The 9,877-nt window shown below is 39.6% G+C and overlaps 1 pseudogene; it reads right to left on the reverse strand.

The window, feature by feature from the left end:
* Positions 1–912: 912 nt before the first annotated feature.
* On the reverse strand, positions 913–4,517 carry LOC102825122 (annotated as a pseudogene).
* Positions 4,518–9,877: the final 5,360 nt, after the last annotated feature.

Consider the following 9,877-nt stretch of genomic DNA (forward strand, 5'->3'; position numbering starts at 1 on the left):
AAGTTGCCCATCCCTGTCTACCCTTTGTGTGGAGGGGGTGGGTATAGTTCTTGCAGCAGGGACTTGTTTCCTCTTTTGAGCTACTGCATTTATAGGTGTAGGTCATGTTTATCGAATTGTATAAGATGACACTTTTCTTCCCTCTTCTTTCTTCTTAGGGTTGAGCTCTGTTTATCCAGTTATTGAAGTCCAGTCAAATGGGGATCATCTACACAAGACCTTTTTAAAGTGTTGACGAGCAAAGATATCAGCTTGAGGACTAAGGTGCATCTGACCCAAGCCATGGTATTTTCAATAACCTCATATGCATGCGAAAGCTGGACAGTGAAGAAGGAAGACCGTAAAAGAACTGATGCCTTTGAGTTATGGAGTTGGAGGAGAATATTGAAAGTGCCATGGGCTGCCAAAAGAACCAACAGATCTGTGTTGGAAGAAGTGCAGCCAGAGCTCTCCTTGGAGGCCAAGATGGCCAAACTTCGTCTCTCATATTTCGCACATATTGTCTGGACGGACCAGTTGCTGGAGAAGGATATCATGTGTGGTAAGGTGGAGGGTCAGAGAAAAAGAGGAAGACCCCCAGCGAGATGGATTGGCCAAGTGGCAGCATCTATGGGCTTAAGTGTGGCAACAGTAGTGAGGTTGGCCCAGGATCGGGCAGTGTTTCGTTCTGCTGTGCATAAGGTCGCTATGGGTCGATACCAACTCGATGGCACCTAACAACAACAACAACAGGAACCACTATGCACAGTTCTACTATAATATAGAGTTTACTATAAGCTGAAATCAACTGGTCAGCATATAACAATCTACTCCAGGTAATGTACCAGGTGCACTGTATATGTTATATTACTAAGTGTCCCAATGACCTTACATTACTTTCATTTTATAGGCCAAGAAGTACCTTGACCAAGGTCACAGTCTAGGTTCTGCTCCAGAACCTATGTTCTTGCCATATACCATTTCCATAGTTAAGTCAGGGACTCTCAGTGAGTCCATTTTTTTGCAAGTAGAAGCAACAAATGGCTCCTCCAGGCACACGATGATGATGGTCCTGAGACAAAGCATGGAGTTTTCCATAAATAAAGGGGCACGTCTTCCAGATGCAATTTTCTTTGTCATAGAATGAATATGCATTATGAAATAGCTTGAAGCTGCAAAATGAAGGGCAAATAGAGCTAATTTGCAGACAAAACATCAAACACAGAATACGAGGACACACAGGCGCCACCCAGGGCAAGAAGGACAATTCAGATTCTTGCTACAGAACACGTGGTCCACTAACCACAGCATTGTTATCATCCGTGAACTTGATAGACAGGCAGAGTATCAGGCACCTACTTCACACCACTGAAATCAGAATCTGTATTTCAAAAAAAGATTAATAAATTGAACCCTGATGAGGCACTGTACAATAAACACTGGACTTGAGGTTGAAAGTTCAAACCCACTAACCACTCTCGGAACTCCTATACAGGGTCACTATGAGTCAGAGACAACTCATGGCACTCAACAATAACAATAAATAATACTAAAGCTTGAGAAGTGTTGATTGCAATTATAGTTAAGGCAGTACTGAGTAAATGATGGTCAAAACTGGTCTAAAATGGTGAAAATTAGCTTTTAGCCAATAAAGGTTCCAGGAACAACAGATATTATAATGCATTAATATCACTTGATTAATTCTGCAAATTGTGAGCAGTACTTTCCCTTCATTTGCTAAGTAAGAGCATTTTTGCAGCAAACTTTGAAGTCTTCACTCCATTCTTTCAATCTCTCCTGGTCAGATTTTAGTTTTCTTCCCTTTAACCCACTTATTTATAGCTTCCATCCAACTCTAAATAGAAAAGCAACAGCACATGCCTAACAGTGTCACCTCAGCACGACGAGCACTAAGATATGGTCTGTGGTAATGTAATGCATTTATGCAAATGTACCCAAATTCAAGGTTTCACTTATGATTTACATATGATAACAAACGGTGCCTCACATATTTTGGACATGTTATCAGGAGGGGCCAGTCCTTGGAAAAGGACATCACATTTTGGTAGAGAGTCAGTGAAAAACAGGAAGACCCTCAATGAGATGGATTGACACAGAGTTTATAACAGTGGACTCAGACACAAGAACGGTTGTTAGGATGGTGCAGGACTGGGCAGGGTTTCGTTGTGCTGTCCATGGGGGTTGCTCGGAATCAGAACCAACTTCATGTCACCTAACAACAACAGGAGGCAAATCTGGATATTATCAACAACCTACATTTGGTGTGTGTGTAGTTTAATGGTGGTCTCTCATAGTAGCTAATGGAAATGATTCTCAAGACAAAAGATCGAGTCAAAATAATTTGCTTCTTGAACACTCCTAGTCTTTACCTGAACTATTAATAGTAGTGCGAATAGTAGTAATGTATCTGACTGTGGAGAGAATTCTTAATTTAATCCATTATGTAAATGATTTGTGATAAAATTAAATTATTACCGTTGTTCTGTTACATAAAACATAAATCACTGATGGATGTTTCTCCTTACTAACAACAGGAGCTCTGCCAGAGAGTTAAAAAAAAATACCTCCTGGAATTACCTGTCCAGATGGCATTAACCTGATTTTAAAGGGAAAACAACAACCTCACTTGAGAAATTTTTTGTTTTATTTATTTGTTTGTATTTGTTAGATTTAGAACACTCTCACATGAAACAAGGAAGACTATAGTCTCTTGAGTCCAAACCCATCTCTTTGGGTATGTCTTTATTTATATCTACATAAACATATATAAATTGTGTGGGGGGTGGGGGATGGGGAGGTGGGGAGTCCTGGTGTGGCACTATAAGGTAAGTACTCCACCACAAGGTCAGTTTGAACCACAAGGTTGGTGGTTTAAAATCACCATTCACTCCTTGGAAACCCTTTACAGAGTGGCTATGATATGGAACCAACTCAGCAGCACTTAACAACAACACATTTGTTTTTGAGTCCTGATGTGGTGCTGTAGGATAGGCACTGAACTGCTAAATGCAAGGTTGGCAGTTCAAACCCTCTTTGGAAACCCTCCACAAGGTCTCTATGTGTCGGAATCGACTGGATAACATTTCCCACCACCACCAACATGCTTCTTTGTTTTTCCAAGGGCGTGCTCTCAAACCGACTTTGGTCCTCTTCCTATCTGTTGTCAGGGCCATTATTCATCATTCATTATATATATATATATTTTAAAAAGCCAAAATCCTTGAAATACTTAAAGAAATGAAGCGCATTTACATCTACTTTAACTTCAAAAATTTCTCTAATCAAAGAACAACTATCTGGTTTTAAACTATAGATTCTTCTACTTTGTTGTTGTGAAGTGCTGTCAAGTTGGTTCCAACCCACAGCGACCCTGTATAGGGTTTCTCAGGAGTGAGTGGTGATCTTGAACCGTCCTTGAAGTTCAAACAGCTTTGCAGTCTGGCACATTAGCCCACAGCGCCACACCAGCACTCCTCTTCTACTTTGTTGTTGTTATTATGTGTTGTGGAGTCAGTTCTGACTCATAGTGACCCTGTAGAGGGTTTCCAAGGCTGCAAATCTTTACGGGAGCAGAAAGCCTCATCTTTCTCTTGTGGAGCTGCTGGAAGTTTCGAACTGCTGACCCTGAGGTTCGCAGTCCAATTCTTAACCACTACGCTACCAGAGCCCCTTCCTTTTCTACTTTATAATCCTATAAATTTAGCATTCTCATATTATACTATATAAAAAAAATTAGGTCACCCAGTTAATACCTTAATGCAGGAAAAGGATCGATGATGCAATTCAATTGGATGTTCACATTAGAATAAAAATTTCCTGTCTCGTTTTTACCTAACTAACACACTAATCTTTTGTCCACTGGTGTCTTACTTGTGTGCTTTACTTTCTCTTTCACCAAGACTATGGACCTTGCTGAAGAGGACTGATTTGTCTCTGACTATCAGATGGTTAAAGTCTGCCTAATTTGAGTATGCAGTAAAAAATGCTGTTTGAGAAAGGTCAATTAGTTTTAAACAAAGGCATTCAGTTCAGTAAGCAGCTCCTATAGAGATATTTCCTACAGGGATAGGCCAATATTTCCTGCAGGGCTAGAGTGAAGAAAGAGGCAAAGGAAGCTGGATGTGAATACACACAGTACCAGCTGGAGTCCCTAGAGTTTATAATAGCTGAAAGTTCTTACAGGAGATTTCCACGGAGCTACTACACCACATTTTCTAAGATTTTGCTGAATTATGCATTTGGAGAGAGAGGGGTGTTAAAAAAAAACACCCCAAAAAACCCCTGACATTTCATCCATCATGAAATCTGGATGATTTGTTCCCCCCACAGTGATTTTGGTCTTGGCCTTCTCTTCATTTCCACAGCTGTACCTATCACATCTAGATTGCTCTGGCAAGTCTCCCAATTGGTGTCTTTATCTCTAGTCTCTACCATGCATCTATATAATGGTCCTCAATTATTTTCATCCTATAACGTGCCTGTTCCAAAATTTATAGTGGCTCCTTGTTTCTCAGCATTGTTGTTGTTAAGTGTCGTTGAGTTGGTTCCAACCCATAGTGACCTTATGTAGGGTTTCTGAGGAGCAGCTGGTGAGCTTGAACTGTCAACCTCGCTGTTCAAACTAACTTTGTAGTCCAGCGCACTAACCCACAGGGCTACACCAGGGCTGTCAATATTATTCATCCCAAAATTTGTAGCTTGTGTCCAAAACGCTGCAGACACATCAAATCTATGATTATCTCTACAGATACGAAAACTGAAGCATTTTTAGGTAACTTCCCTAGGTCACACAATTAGTAGGGTTGGTTGGGATCTAAGCCCAGACAATAGGACTCTCAGAGTTTGTGTGTGTTATACTACATGGCCTTGGTTAAGAATTTGATGTGTACATGTTACCTTGCAATTATATTGTATGGGTCTCTGGATATTTTCTCAACTACATTATTCTCTGTGTGCATCTACTTTTGTTGCATGCTCACACAGAGCCTTATACATGTTGTTGTTGTTAAGTGCCTTCCAGTCAGTTTCGACTCATAGTGACCCTTTAATAAGGTTTTTGAGGAGTGGCTGGTGGGTTTGAACCACCAACCTTGCAATTAGCAGTCCAGTGCTTATCCTGCAGCACTGACCAGGACTCCTAGTAGACCATAATATATTTCATGGACTGAATAACTTAATTAGAATAGTTGTTTAGGTAAACTATAAAATGCCAAGATTCCAACTGTTTGATGTCAACCATATCTACAGATACGAAGTGGTTAGAATTTTTTTCTTCTATTTATCTCCTGTAGTTTCTGCATTTCTTTATCTAAAAATAGAAGCAGCATTCAATTTTCCTTTATGATGTTCTAGTCTAGAAATAGGCAATGGTGCATTCTGAATAGAGGACTACCAAACATAGACATAATATATTTAGACATAATGGAAGGCTATTCCTGCTATGTTAAAGGTAATCCAATACATAAAAGTCGAAAGGCTGCATCAACCGTGGTGTTAGGTAATCTCCAGCATTTGCAATGTTTAAGTTTGGAACCACATTTAACACAGCTTTCTATGTATGATTAAGCCAGGGCTTTGAACCTAGTTCATTACAGTTTGATCTCCTGCTGAAAATTTGCATCTCCACCCCAGATACACTGAATCAAAAATCTACATTTTTTTAACAAGATCTTTAGATGAGGCTTATGTATATATATTGATCACCTGGGGACCTATCAGTAGCTCTTGAATAGAGAGGCAAATTCTCAGCAGGGGGTAGAACTGGAACTAACCAGTTTGAAGCCATGGACTAAACCAACAAAGCAGATGAAGGTACAGCCCCTTCACTGAACATGCATTTCATGAGAGAAGGCAGTCAGCCACATCTTTGTTGAATGTTAGGCAAAGTTCATGTAAATTGAATATTCAAAGTATTTAATTAATCCTTTTTCATTCTGTCAAGTTTGCAGCAATGGAAAATCAAAAAACATGTAGGTGATGTTACCAAGAACAGAACAATCTCTCTTTTCTCTTGTGTCTTTTCTCCATTACGCAGTTGGTTAAAAATTCTAAAGATAATTGCAAGAAAAAGAAAACCTCTCTTTGATCTGAGCCGTTTCAAAAGAAACCTGAAACATTATCCTTTACAAATCTGTAGCGATAGGCCATACTCACATGTGATGATGGAATTGCCACTTAAGGTATTCATATGTTCTTTCATTGACAAAACCCCACTGTGTTCTATGGTTTTGAAACTCACAAACGTCTGTTCATGATATACCAATAAGACTGTTCTTAAAATAAGACAATGAATAACTTGAAAACTGGATCTAGCAATAATTATCTATTCCAGAGAATGCTAAGGAAATGGAAAACCAAAATGCCCTGTATTTTCTGAGTCGTCCAAATACAAAGTTGCAGGAATGTTAAAAGACCAAAGTAAATCTGTCTAATTAAAAAATAGCTTGAGGATGTTCTATATAAATTTTCTTTTGGATTCAGAAAAGAGCTATTTAAAGAAGCACTTCATTCTGTGTAAGTCCAGATGAAAACTGAGGATAATTCTACTAGAATAACAAGAATAGCTACCACTTACGGTGCGCCAAATAGTTTCATCTATAGTCTTTTTTATTCTTATCAACTATGTTATAAAATATTACTATTTCTATTTTATTGTCAAGGGAATTGAAGTTCAGAGAGATTACCTTAGTTAAAGACCTAGGTCATAAACCTAGACTATGGCAGACCTGGACTCAAGTCTATTTAACTCCAAAGCCTGTTTCTATTAATTCTATATTATAGTAATTCTCAAGCATTAATGGCTGACACAATCATGTGAGATCATCTCCAAAATATAGATGCATGGATTACATCTTCATAGATCCTAGATCAGTAGATCTGAGATGAGGCCCAAACATCTTTATTTTAAAAAGGTAGTTCAGGTGCTTGTTATGCATCAAAGGAAGAGAAACCAACAAAAACCAAATCCACTGCCATTGAGCTGATTCTGGACAGGTTTCTGAGACTGTAAATCTTTGCAAGAGCAGTAACCCAACAACTAACCCACAGCGTCACCAGGAAGAGAACTTACAATTAATTACCACCCATTCTGTTAAACGTGGTACTAAAGTTGTTGACAGTATTTCTCTCAAATAGATGTACTTTACTGAAAATCCTCCTACTACCAATCCTCAGATATCTTTATGTTGAATCTAAGGTATACATGTCTTTAAGACTTTTTTAAAAGATCCAATCCAAACCATGGAGAAAAGACTGAAGTTCTCAAGTATTTCATTTTACTTGGATCCACAATCAATGCAACTAGAAGCAGCAGTCAAAAAATCAAACAATGACTATCTTCTGCCTATAACTGATTGGAATACCTAAAATGGTGCTATAAAGTGTCCAGAGAGGGAGGCTTCCTGTGGAGCCTCTGCATTACATAAGACCATAGGTGGAATCCTGAACCTCAGCCAAATTCTTCCAAGGTGGGAAATTTCCACTGGAAAGGACAAGTAGACCAACCTGGAGCGACTAGAAGAACAGAAGATACTTCTTGAAAGAAAGACCAACAGGAAAAATACAAAACAATAATGGCAGTCCGACTGATTACTACAAGAACAAGCAAGTTGCTCGCCCAGGAGACATCAAAGCAAGTGGTCGGGTCCTCTCTGAGCAAACACCCTTCCAAGACTAAGACTCAGTAGGAATACACAAGCATACATGCACTCTGATTGGTGACCACGTTGGTCACCGATAAGGGGAAGTGAGGGAAAAACAGCAATGAAGTTGCGAGCTAAGCCCTACAATGTGAACCCATGTGGAGACTTGGTTGGCCAGCATTGTGGCAAGACCTGAGGACTCTTGGGCCCAGAATCAGTAACATAGCCACAGAGGACTAGAGTGAAGAGTGAAGCATCTAGCTGATAAGAGAGGGCATATGTATAAGAACACCCACACTTGAAGATAATACCCACTTGACCTGGCTGGCTTCAATGACTGGATGATCAGAGCTCAACTAGAAGAAGTAAAAAGAGGGGGGGATAAAAAGAATAATCTGACACAATTTGATGAACGTGACCTACACCTATGGATGCAGTAGCTCAAGAAGGAACAAATCTTTACAGCGAGGATCATTCCTACCTCCTCTATACACAGAGTAGACAGGGATGGGCAACTTGGACATTGGCTACCCAAAGTGAGGGGAGGGGGGAGGGCTACAAAGGCAAGAAGTAACTGGCTTACAAGCTTTCAAGAGGGAGCCTAGATCCAGAGGGCAAGAGGAAGGTAGAATCTCCACTGAATAGTATCCAATCAGTCTGGACAGGGCTAATAAGAGGAGATGGGGATAGGTCCCTTATGGTACAATGATGAATAATTGTTATCAGGACTGACTGTGAGGGTTGGAAATGTAAAGGTGGACGTTTTGTAGCCAAAGGAGGGGAGTGATTGACTTTGCAATCCAGGTGCAGAGGTCCCTGGAACCATTAAGGGAGAAGAGCGGAGAGCAGGACCCTACCTAGAGAAGCAGTGATGCCAGAGATGGAGGCAGAGACAATGACGTGGAGAGATGGAGCAGCTGGGGGCTCTGGACCCAGAGAGGGAAAGGGGTTGTGTGCTGACAACTGGGGGGCAGGCTTGCAGGGTATATCCTTTGGTTGGTTGGTGATGCATGGAGTGGGCCATAACCATGGAAATGAAATAATACACGATAGAATGAATGTAAAGCTAATGTTCTTCCACGTAAACTATCATATAATTCACAATAAACATAAAAAAAAAAAAAAAAATCAAACAATGACCTGGGCAAATATGCTGCAAAAGACCTCTTTAAAAAAATAAAGAGGAAAGATGTCACCCAAGTTATAGTATTTTCAATTGTCTCATCTGCATGTGGAAGATGGACAAGGAATAAGGAAGGCTGAACAACTGATGCATTTGAGTCACATGGTGTTGAAAAAGAATATTGAAATGACCATGGACTGCCAGAAGAACAAACTAGTCTGTCTTAGAAGTACTCCTTGAAAACAAGGGTGGCAAGACCTTGTCTCATGTACTTTGGACATTTTATTTAGATAGGCATAATGTTCTGGAAAAGGACATCATGCTTGGTAAAATACAGGCTCAGGAAAAAAGAGGAAGGTCCTCAACAAGATGGAATAACACAGTGCCTGCAACATGGACTCAAACACTGTCCCTGTAGGATGCCAAAAGTGACATTTTCACCTGGCATAAATGAAAGAATGCAGAACGCTTTGGGGAAGGGTTAGGGATGGGAAGACCACCTCCAGAAGTATATAGAACTAGATGGAGGATAGGTTGAAAAATAATAGCTTTGCTTTTTTTTCTTTAAGGATCTTAATTTTTTTTTCTAAATTGATGCTTTTGTTTAATTAAGGTTTCTATGATTTTCTAACAATATATTTTGACTTACCATCTACAGAGAAAGGTCTTTTACTTTAAAAATTTCACTTTAAAATTACTTCCTCTGAAAATCCCTGATTACCCCCCTTCCTCATTCTGCTCCATCTGTACAGCTATTTGGTCCCACTGAATTACTCTTACATTTATTGAACCATACACACACTAACTGCTTTAATAAGGCATTAAGCCTCTAGGCTATCTGCTCACAAAGTGCATAATATGTCCTAGAGGAAATCCAAGAGCAGGTAAAATACACAAAATGACAAATTGATGGCAATGTAACAGTACCGAAGTTGGTATCAAACAAAGGATGAGGTATTAGAGTTAAGTGGCTAACACCCCATTTCCCATGAATGGAGTTTATTCTAATCATTTGTAGATCTTCCTACTGCTCTACTTTGTGTGTCTATTAAAAGACAATAGCTACAGGCTATTGTATGTATTATTTTTGAAATGAGTTGCTTAAAAAAAGTTC

The sequence above is a fragment of the Chrysochloris asiatica genome, unplaced genomic scaffold (genome assembly GCF_000296735.1).
Source record: "Chrysochloris asiatica unplaced genomic scaffold, ChrAsi1.0 scaffold00092, whole genome shotgun sequence".
Taxonomy (NCBI): Eukaryota; Metazoa; Chordata; class Mammalia; order Afrosoricida; family Chrysochloridae; genus Chrysochloris; species Chrysochloris asiatica.